The 4933-nt window shown below is 34.8% G+C and overlaps 2 pseudogenes; both read left to right on the top strand.

Annotated features, from left to right (window-relative positions):
• Window positions 1-2219: 2219 nt before the first annotated feature.
• On the top strand, window positions 2220-2295 carry LOC123325862 (annotated as a pseudogene).
• A 1471-nt stretch (window positions 2296-3766) lies between these two features.
• LOC123325858 lies at window positions 3767-3842 on the top strand (annotated as a pseudogene).
• The last annotated feature ends 1091 nt before the right edge of the window (window positions 3843-4933 follow it).

Raw genomic sequence — 4933 nt, 5'->3', positions numbered from 1 at the left:
ATTATTGTATTGTTGTCGATGTGTTTCTTTGCTTTTGTTATTAATTGGCTTATATAATTGGCTGCTCCCATGTTAGGGGCATAGATATTTACAATTGTTAGATCTTCTTGTTGGATAGATCCTTTAAGTATGATATAGTGTCCTTTCTCATCTCTTATTACAGTCTTTGGTTTAAAATCTAATTTGTCTGATATAAGGATTGCCACCCCAGCTTTCTTTTGGTGTCCATTAGCATGGTAAATGGTTTTCCACCCCCTCACTTTCAATCTGGGGCTGTCTTTGGGTCGAAAATGAGTCTCTTGCAGACAGCATATCGATGGGTCTTGTTTTTTAATCCAGTCTGATAGCCTGTGTCTTTTGATTGGGGCATTGAGCCCATTTACATTCAGGGTAACTATTGAAAGATAGGAATTTAGTGCCATTGTATTGCCTGTAAGGTGACTGTTACCGTATATTGTCTGTGTTCCTTTCTGGTCTATGTTGCTTTTGGGGTCTCTCTTTGCTTAGAGGACTCCTTTCAAGATTTCCTGTAGGGCTGGTTTTGTGTTTGCAAATTCCTTTAGTTTTTGTTTGTCCTGGAAGCTTTTTATCTCTCCTTCAATTTTCAATGACAGCCTAGCTGGATAGAGTATTCTTGGCTGCATATTTTTCTCATTTAGTGCTCTGAATATATCCTGCCAGTCCTTTCTGGCCTGCCAGGTCTCTGTGGATAGGTCTGTTGCCAATCTAATGTTTCTACCCTTGTAGGTTACATATCTCTTCTCCCGAGCTGCTTTCAGGATTTTCTCTTTGTCTATGAGACTCGTAAGTTTTACTATTAGATGTCGGGGTGTTGACCTATTTTTATTGATTTTGAGAGGGGTTCTCTGTGCTTCCTGGATTTTCATGCCTGTTTCCTTCCCCAAATTAGGGAAGTTCTCTGCTATAATTTGCTCCATTATACCTTCTGCCCCTCTCTCTCTTTCTTCTTCTTCTGGGATCCCAATTATTCTAATGTTGTTTCGTCTTATGGTATCGCTTATCTCTCGAATTCTGCCCTCGTGATCCAGTAGTTGTTTATCTCTCTTTTTCTCGGCTTCTTTATTTTCCATCATTTCATCTTCTATGTTACTGATTCTCTCTTCTGCCTCATTTATTCTAGCAGTTAGCGCCCCCATTTTTGATTGCACCTCATTAATAGCCTTTTTGATTTCTACTTGGTTGGATTTTAGTTCTTTTACTTCTCCAGAAAGGGTTTCTCTAATAACTTCCATATTTTTTTCAAGCCCAGCTAGTATCTTTAAAGTGATGATTCTGAACTCTAGATCTGACATTGTACTAATGTCCGTATTGAGTAGGTCCCTGGCAGTCGGTACTACCTCTTGTTCTTTTTGTTGAGGTGATTTTTTCCGTCTTGTCATTTTGTGCAGAGGAGAATAGATTAATGAGAGAACAAAATGCTAGCAGAGTAACAACGTCCCCAGAAAATATACTCTAAACAAATCAGAAAAAACCTGAAGCAGTGGGAAAAGAAAGGGAAAGAGAGAAAAAAGAAAAAGAAAAAAAAGAAAAAGATAAAGATAAAAACAAAAACAAACAAAACAAAACAACAACAAAAAAACCAGAATGTGATCAAATATGATCAGTGCCACACACTAGATTTGGGGTGTATTTTGGTCTTTTAGAAGAAAGTGCCTCCCAAAATTTTAAAGAAAGAAAATGATATGGACTTTGAAATGACTAAGTTCACCAATTCAGTCATCATGAACCCTAGTATGGGTTCTTCTCAGTGAGTTAATGACCTATTTGATGACATCTTCTTCAAAAATGTTTATTGTTTACTGAAATTTTATTTAAATAATGGAACATTTTTACTCATGTTTACTCTATGGTATGACATGTGATATTACAGGGTATCCAATGTCAAGAAAACTGTATGCTTTGTCTTAATGTTGATGAATCAATTATTTAGAGCCTTAGTAATGTGTCTTTGTGGTGGTATAAACCATCTCTCCACTAATAAATAGTATGTATAAGCCATACACACACATATTTCTGATTTTGAACTACTATCGTACTTCTATCTTCCTAGATAAGGACTATTGAGGAAGAGCACTTTTTGGCATGCTACACTGAGACAAGTGCTACCATCCAAGTATAGTATAGTGAATCTAAGTGGTCTCCTGTCCCTTTTGAATTACAGTTTAAGGGTGCCATTCTGGTGTTTACAAGACAAAAGTGGATGTGTATGTGAAAAGTGTCTTGAGGAGATGTAATGATGTAAAAATTATGCTCAGTAGTATTATGCCAAGGCCCAAAAGAAGTGACAATCCTTGCAACAAGGTGTAAGCGGTCATTAAATTTTTCTGGGGTATTCTATTCAGGAATTTGTAGAAAGAAACCCTTTTGGGGAATCCTGTTTTATCCATCTTTATCTGTTTCTAAGATAAGTTTTTAAAACAATTTTTTATTTTAGTGTCTTTATTCTTAATATTTATACATTGTTAGAGTTGATATCTTGGTTTATTTTTTCCTCAGCATGGGCTTCAGAATATCCAACCAGCAAGAGATGTGCCATTCCATGGAAAAGATGTAAGTTCTACCTTTGGTGATTATAACATTGCAAATAGGCCATTTGACTAGTGGTCTGTCCTTTAAAATAATTAAATCCACTCATTCACGCAAAATGAGTAAATAATACCTATTCTTCCCAATGAGTGACTGATTTGCTTAATGGGATCCTCATTAAAGACTTACTTTTAAATCCTAACTGTGTTTTAGAGATGAAAAGTTTTGTAATTTATTACAATCATCTCTTTAGTAAAATATTCATTTGCTATAAATGCACAAATAAATGATTTATTTATATTATTCTATTTTTTGGTTGCTATGGTATTATGATGTTTGTGGATCATTCAAATTCTAATCACAGCTGAAAGATTTTTGGCAATTATGGGAAATAGTTTGAGATTCATGTGCAGTTTGCCTTTGATTTGTGAAATTGAATACAATTACAGGTGGTCTGAAATCTTATTTCCATATTCTGAGTTTCATGTGGTTTTATTACATTTATTATAAAAGAATGTATATGCTATGTATGATGCCAGTTGTTACTGATATGGGTCTCTGTATATTTAGTGAAAAGATGGTAATGAGAAGCTTTTGTTTCTGTCAGATAATAATTTCTTCTCAGATTTTCAACATAAACCTATATTCTTGGTTCTTAACATATGTGGCTAATTATAGGTCCACAGCTTAAGTTATGGGTCATATTTTGTGTAGCAAATGTATCAATCATATAGAAATTAAAGACCAAGCAGGGAGTGCCTGGGTGGCTCAGTCAGTTAAGCATTTGCTTTCAGTTCAGGTCAGGATCTCAGGGTCCTAGGATCAAGCCCCATATCAGGCTCCTCACTCAGCAGGGAGCCTGCTTCTCCCTCTCCCACTGAGCCTCCCCCTCACCCCGCCCCCTGCACATGCTCTCTCTCCCTCTCTCTCTCATGTACTCACTCTCTCAAATAAATAAATAAAATCTTTTAAAAAAGAAAGACCAAGCAGGAGCCATACACACATAAAAGATGTAATTCTTCTTTTTAACTATAGTTCCACTCTTGTCCTCTTAGAGAAATACTACCAACAAGGAACACTCTTTGCCCTGTTGTCCATGGGACAGTTTATACCACCCTAGTGTCTGCATTTAATCCACTTTAGCACTAGTGTTTAAGGAAGCTATCTCTGGTAATCATATTAAGTCTAACTGTACGTATGCATACAAATGTGATGGCTTGGGTCAATAATGAGTTAATGTCTTGAACAGAAGTGAAAACACAAAAATCAAGCTCAGTTGGATTATGCTGAAGCCCAGCATAGGTAACAATCATGTGACAAGAAGTTTGGATTCCTTAGTTCCCTTTGATAGGATTGTAATTTGGGGCCTCATTAAAATCTCTGTGTGAAGCTTCTTTGCACATTTCTATCTATGCATTACTAAGTGAACTATAAATTCTGATTGTTTATGTGTTAAATATCTATAATTCCTCTTTTTTGACATTTGGTACTGAGACCTTGGTTCTTCTTTCATTGAGTTTTTCAGTAAATCTTACTAGCACTATCCTATTTATTACAAGTCAGTGGTGCCTTTGCTAACTGAAAAATCCAAAGAGACTATTAGGCTAGTGAAGACTCACTTCTATAACAATTAGACTTACTCATTCCGGAAACATGAACAGCATTATAGATCATTTTTCTCAATGATAAATTAACATATCTGATGCTATCCTTATTTAAAAAAAAAATCTTTACTCTTTACCTGAAATTGAGTTAATTGAATGCTGAAAATGTTATGATACATTGGAATTATGTTCAATCCACTATATTCAGTAGGGTTTAAATACACAAATAGACCAACAATTTTTTTCTATAATATTAGTACAGTATTTAAGAGTGCTGGATTATTCTTTTATCTCTGATTAACTTCTCATAACTTAAGGACCCTCATAATTAGGGTAAGAATGTAACTTTCAGTAATATATGTGCCCAGGTTGAAATTGGATAAAATAATGAATAACCTTGTACTTGATTTTCACATTGGGCCTTTTTGTAAGTCCTGCTGGCAAGAGATATACCAACCCATTATTTATAGATAACTGGCTGCCTTTGCTGAAAGACAAATTCCAAATAAATAATTGGAAGATTGAAAAAATCACTTTTAAGACAAATAGGTTTACTCATTTAAACAAGGTGAGCATCATTATGTTTTTTTTTCCTCAGTAAGAGGTTTACCTGCTTGCTGTGATTCTCACAAGAAAATTTATATTTTTAATCTGAATTTGATTTGATTGAAACGATAAATTTTGTGATTCATTGGTTCCATAATCAATGTGCAAATCCATTTGGTTCTGAATACATAAGAAGACCATTTTCCCCTATAATCTCATTAAGAAATTGTAATGGT

This window comes from Neomonachus schauinslandi, chromosome 9 (assembly GCF_002201575.2).
Source record: "Neomonachus schauinslandi chromosome 9, ASM220157v2, whole genome shotgun sequence".
Taxonomy (NCBI): Eukaryota; Metazoa; Chordata; class Mammalia; order Carnivora; family Phocidae; genus Neomonachus; species Neomonachus schauinslandi.
The sequence above is the reverse complement of the archived record's forward strand: the minus strand, read 5'-3'. Positions and strand labels throughout refer to the sequence as shown.